This window comes from Neoarius graeffei, chromosome 25, assembly GCF_027579695.1.
Source record: "Neoarius graeffei isolate fNeoGra1 chromosome 25, fNeoGra1.pri, whole genome shotgun sequence".
NCBI classification, from domain to species: Eukaryota; Metazoa; Chordata; class Actinopteri; order Siluriformes; family Ariidae; genus Neoarius; species Neoarius graeffei.
This window is the reverse complement of record NC_083593.1, coordinates 19,121,810-19,128,314: the sequence shown is the minus strand read 5'-3', so window position 1 is coordinate 19,128,314 and position 6,505 is coordinate 19,121,810. Positions and strand designations below refer to the sequence as shown.

Genomic DNA, 6,505 nt, shown 5'->3' with positions numbered 1-6,505 from the left:
AGGACCAACGTGGTGCACAGAAAAGGACGTACGTAGTGCACAGAAAAGGACAAACTAAAACAATATAGTCAGGTTGGAAATTATTATTATTATTATTATTAGGGTGCGATTTGTCAAAAAACCAGAAGGGGGGATGTTTTTTTTAATCATGAAACGTCACAAAACTAAGGTAACAATAGGCTAACAGCTCAATAACATCCGATGATATCAAATGAATAACACTGTGGCAGCGGGGGCGTGGTTAAGCATCGGTCTGTGACAAGAGGGCGGAGTCAGGGAAGGTAAGTGGCAGAATCACTACACCTGTCGTTAATTCATGTGTTTGTGTGTTTTCCCAGTGACCGCGCCCTATTTAAGGAGACAGAGCGAGAGCAGCGGGAGCTCTCTCCACAACTAGACGACTGATATGTGTGCGCGACTGCAGATAGAAGCTGAAAAGCTGAATAAAAGCGAGTTGTGTGAAATCAGTTCTGTCCTGCCGTCCTTCTGTCACAGACCGATGCTTGACCACGCCCCCGCTGCCACAAACACTAAATGAAAACGAACACTAAACCAGAGATAGTAAATTCATCTTCCTATCTCTCTGACTAAATACACGAACACACAACAAAGTTCGCATTGCTTGTCGTGTTGCTGTGATGTTTCTCTCCCTCCGGATTAAATGGACAGTGACTCGAAAATCACTAAAATACATGAATACTAAATGAACAGTTTGCTCTGATGGCGCAGTTCATGTGGCCTTTTCTGCTTTCCCGTCGGTGCGCTATCCGCCGCGTTTCGCCCTTCTTTAATCCACATTTCTGCGAATTTCTCAGCAGGGAAGGAACGCACGTCTGGCCCATTGACAGCGAGGAAAAGAAGGCTGTCAGTGTGGATACAGTCATTCTGTTGCGCTCATCAGTAAGGATGTGTTCATGGCGCTAAATCCACGTTCACACTGGATATTGTTATTATCTACAATGCAGTGGCGTAGGCACATAAGGGCAACAGTGGGCCGGTGCCACTATGATTGACGGCTGGCCCATCCTATCGGAGGTGTCCAACTTGATTGACAGCTGGCTCGCCCACCATAGAGGAGGTGTTTTTAACGTGAAATTCAATGAACAGCAGGATAACAATAATGTAACACGAAACAAAACACTTTGAATTAAGTATAATGTTACAACTATTTACAGAAATTATATTTTTGTCAGTGTTTTTTTTTCTCTATAATCATTTTGATTGGCTAATGCCCGCGTTTTTGATAAGCGGCAAGAAGCAAACATCCGTTGCTATGCCAAAAAACGGAAGTCATCGCTGACCTAGAATGCTAGTTTAGCTGCGCTAACTTAAACAGAAAATGTCTAAACAGACATCGCTGTCCTCTTTCTTTAATAAGCCAAAAAGATCGAAATCAGAAGAAACAGATGTGGACAATGATGATAATGCCGTTACAAAACAATAGCGAATAAAGACCCGTTGTCTATAATGTAGGTTTGTTTTTTGTTTTTTTTTTTAAAGTAAGCAAAATAGGGGGGTGAAAGGGTAGGGTTGTCAACTGTCCCTTACAATACGGAATCGTCCTGTATTTCAAAACAAAAGATCTGACCTGCTCTGAGCTAAAACTTGACACAATTCTTAATCTTGCCATTAATCAGAGGGTTGTGAATCAGATGGGATTTGCTAATATATTCACCCTAAAATTGGTTAGAATGCAGGAAATTTCATCTAAGAAATACAATTTTTTCTGGGGGAGGACCCCCAGACCCCCCGCTTACAATGGGGTCCACTCTATTTCATAGAAGTCAACAGTATTACAGATTTCTGCCCACGCCCCTGCTACAATGTATCTATTTGCTGGGGATGTTCGTGAACATCAAAGCTGCCACTTCGGGTCATTTTGAAAGTGAGTGCAATGTAGACCAGAGAAAACTGTGTCACAACATGCCTGTCATGTCAACTTTTTTTTTGGTTTGTTTGTTTTATTGACGAGGTTGTCCCCGAGGATTTTTTTTTCAGCAGAGATAAAAACCAGAGGGGGGGATGATCCCCACCAGCAAATCGCACCCAGATTATTATTATTATTATTATTATTATTATTATTATTATTATTATTGTTCAATAAAACTATATTAAAAAAAAAACCCGAAGGGCACTCATACAGAGATGAAGTCATTTTTAAAACGCATCGTTAAATGTAAATATAACAGTTCCTTAGAAGTGGTAATAACTTTATGGCATAGTCTTTGCATCCTGTAATTTTAAGCCAAGAAGCCTTTATTTGTTACACGTACACTCAAGCACAGTGAAATTTCTCCTCTGCATTTAACCAAGTGAGCAATGAGCACGCATACATACCCAGAGCAGTGAGCAGATAGGCTACAGCGCCCGGGGAGCAGTTGCGGGTTAGGTGCCCTGCTCAAGATCACTTCAGCCCAAGGCCACTCCATGTTAACCTAACCACACGTCTTTGGACTGCCGGGGAAACCCACACAGACACATGCAAACTCCACACAGAAAGCCCACCGTCAGCTGCTGGGCTCGAACTCAGAACCTTGTTGCTGTGAGGAGACAGTGGTAACGGTTACACCACTGTGCCACCCAACATCATTGTCCACTTCTTTATGCTCTTATTATGTGAAGATAAATAAATGTATTTGGGATAAATTTCACTCATATGTTTAAAGTCGGGCGGCACGGTGGTGTAGTGGTTAGCGCTGTCGCCTCACAGCAAGAAGGTCCGGGTTCGAGCCCCGGGGCCGGCGAGGGCCTTTCTGTGTAGAGTTTGCATGTTCTCCCCGTGTCCGCGTGGGTTTCCTCCGGGTGCTCCGGTTTCCCCCACAGTCCAAAGACAGGCAGGTTAGGTTAACTGGCGACTCTAAATTGACCGTAGGTGTGAATGGTTGTCTGTGTCTGAGCCCTGTGATGACCTGGTGACTTGTCCAGGGTGTACCCCGCCTTTTGCCTGTAGTCAGCTGGGATAGGCTCCAGCTTGCCTGTGACCCTGTAGAGCAGGATAAAGCGGCTAGAGATAATGAGATGTTTAAAGTCTATAATTTTCTGTAAAGCTGCTTTGCGACAATGTGTGTCAAATAAATAAACTAATATACAAATAAACTGACTTCATTATTATTATTATTATTATACCAGATGGGGCGGCACGGTGGTGTAGTGGTTAGCACGGTCGCCTCACAGCAAGAAGGTCCTGGGTTCGAGCCCCGTGGCCGGTGAGGGCCTTTCTGTGCGGAGTTTGCACGTTCTCCCCGTGTCCATGTGAGTTTCCTCCAGGTGTTCCGGTTTCCCCCACAGTCCAAAGACATGCAGATTAGGTTAACTGGTGACTCTAAATTGACCGTAGGTGTGAATGTGAGTGTGAATGGTTGTCTGTGTCTATGTGTCAGCCCTGCGATGACCTGGCGACTTGTCCAGGGTGTACCCCGCCTTTCACCCGTAGTCAACTGGGATAGGCTCCAGCTTGCCTGCGACCCTGTAGAACAGGATAAGAGGCTACAGATAATGGATGGATGGATATATCATATGGCAGGCCTAGGAGAAATAGTTTTTAGACTGATGGTACTCTTAGTCCTTGACCTAGTGAATTAGCATAAGGATGTGTTGTTGAGGTCAGTCTGGATAAGGAAAAGCAGAAGGAAATAATTTCTTTAATTTATTTACTGCTCCTCTTATTATAGTTACTGACTTTCAATCAGTTATATACTATTGATGTACATGGACATGATTGTTAATTTAAATGAATACACATTTGTCCAACTTTATGGCTGCCTTTCCAACTCCTCACACTGGCAGTCAGTCTGGGGCACATTTCAACTCACACATTTGAAATTGTTTTGTATTTGTGTAGCAGAAAATATAATTTTAGCCAATTCTTATTACTTTCATGATCTTTAGAAAAGTAAGCTTCAGATACTGTCTCATGTCTATATAAGATGAAGAATGTTGTTTTGTGTTACACTGTTCTATTTTACAAGGTTATCGTAAGCTTGCGTATGTAGCAGAGATAAAGACAGCAGAGGAGATGCCCCTGACCGTGAGAGGAGCTAAACAGGGGAACATCTGATATGCAAATTCATGTAGCAGTAGCCTAGCCTGACAATAAGCAATACTGGACAATGTGCAATATAAATGTGCAATACGTCTCCTGCTGGCTTTTTTTTCTCCCCCCCCCAATATCTTGTTCTTTTTTATACTTGTATATGTAAATACTTAATTTAATTTATCTAGAAGTTTTTCTCTATTTTCTATTCTCTGTTTATCCTGTAATGATGCTGCTGGAATTTTAATTTCCCTGAGGGAACCTGCCCAAAGGGATCAATAAAGTTCTAATCTAATCTAATCTAATCTAATCTAATCTAATCTAATCTAATCTAATCTAAATAAAACAGGGTATATGAACTCAGAGGGCACTTCTCTGGGTGAAACGCTGTGTGGGTTTTTATTCCGGAGAAGCCCTTTTGCAAGGGTATTAATACATTTATATTTCTGTCTGCTTTTTCCTAACAGCCTCAAGTCTTATGTTTTTCCACCACAATTTGCATACTTGAAGACATACTTGGGCTGATGGGAAATATTATTCAGTATAACCCGTACCAAGTAGTCAAAATAGGAAATAAATTACATCGGCTAATTAACTGCCATGAGCAATCGGACTTAATTATCGAGACGAAGATACAGTGGGGCTCAAAAGCCTGAGACTACACTGAACATCTGGGACTTTTTTTTCATGCAATATTGGAAATAAACAGAATGTGTTTTGAGAATATTTTTAAATATTTAAAACACCAAAAGCAAATGTTATCTAATCTCACTGAGTGCAAAACGTATTAGTCATTAGTCACTGAGTGACTAATCTCACTCAGTGCAAAATGTATCCTGTTCTTACCCTTTAGGTGACATTGGGCATACCTAACAATCTGTGTTGTCCCAACCCCCCGTGTCTCTTCCCTCTGTCTGTCCCCCCTCTGAGTTACATGTTGATCCTGAGACACCAGTGATGCTACCCTCTTCTGCTCCTCAGACTCATTTGATCCATCCTGATGCCCTACGTCTGGCTGGAGTCTCATCACATTGCTCCTGTGGAGGACGGCCCCATACGGACAGTCGAAAGTCGCACTTGGCAGACGCTCTGGACACTTACAGTAATGCTTTTATGGCTGAGGACTACAGTTGACTTGCTAACTTTAGGACTGCAGTTGTCAGGAACAGTTTTGCACTCAAGTTTCCATCAATGAAGAGTTTATAACTTCAAAAAAACAGACTTCATGCAAAAACTATAATGAATTTCCTGGTTTCACAGTTATACTTTGTGACTATGTAGGACACTGTTATAGAAGCCAGTTATTCATAATCACGTTATTTGTTATCACCCAAATGAGGATGGGTTCCCTTTTCAGTCTGGTTCCTCTTGAGGTTTCTTCCTCATGTCATCTGAAGGAGTTTTTCCTTGCCACCGTCACCACAGGCTTGCTCATTGGGGATAGATTAGGGATAAAATTAGCTCATGTTTAAAGTCTTTAATTTTCCGTAAAGCTGCTTTGCGACAATGTCTATTGTTAAAAGTACTGTACAAATAAACTTGACTTGACTGGAATCTCTTCTACTGAAGCATGTGACATTCTGATTGATTTGTTCTAAAATGGATCATAAGGTTTTGCACAAACTTGCAGTGTCCATGCCAGCTCGAGTGCACGCTGTCATTAAAGCAAAAAGGGAAAGTACCAAAGACACAATTACCAAAGTCATTGTGATATACATTTAATATCTTTAAAAAACACAGGCCATTCTGTGGCTGGGAAGTTAGTTAATTTGAGGGGATTCCCTAACAAATAATGTGCATGAAATCGCTCCCTTCACACAGTCAAGCAGACAGAGGAAGTCCGTGTGCGCATGCGCAGGTTTACCTGCTTCTTCTTCTTTTGGGGTTTACGGCAGCTGGCATCCAGTATTGCATTACTCCCATCTACAGGTTTACCTTGACCATGCACTGACAGTTACATCATTCTGTCGCTAAACGAACAGCTGATCACACCGAGGTGCTCGCTGACCGCCGATATTTATTAGTTTGGTCCTGCGTTTCCTTTCCTTTGCAACATAACGTCTTTTCTTCTCGCTTTCTGTTACTGCAGTCGGTCTTTCACATTTCATTCACGTCCTCCATTTTCCTCTCCTGTTTCAAATTTGTATCCCACAATGCCTTGTGCAAACACGGAATGTATGATGTAGTATCTTGTATTGGGTCATGGTGAAGCAGGAAAAAAATAGCGGAGAATTTAGGGCCCTAACTTCATTAATAGTTCTATTAAAAAAACAAACAAACAAACAAACAAACAAACAAAAAAAAAAACTGTTGTAACATGAATGTTGTTTTCATTCAGGCAGTTAGAACCACTAAGGGGTCCTGTGGGTCACATATATATATTGGAGAGCACAGGATGCTGGGAGTGAGATGAGTGACCATATGACAGACGTTACATGCAATAAATGCTCCGAGTTAGATTTAGTCCACTGC

General features: G+C 41.9%; 1 protein-coding gene across 1 annotated transcript in view; it reads left to right on the top strand.

Moving 5' to 3' along the window:
- trim3b (tripartite motif containing 3b) overlaps nt 1-5,469 on the top strand; it is a 104,494-nt gene extending 99,025 nt beyond the window's left edge. The window contains exon 14 of the transcript XR_009651585.1: nt 5,015-5,469. The gene's annotated coding sequence lies outside the window, so the exon portion shown is untranslated. The remainder of the gene's footprint in view (nt 1-5,014) is intronic.
- The last annotated feature ends 1,036 nt before the right edge of the window (nt 5,470-6,505 follow it).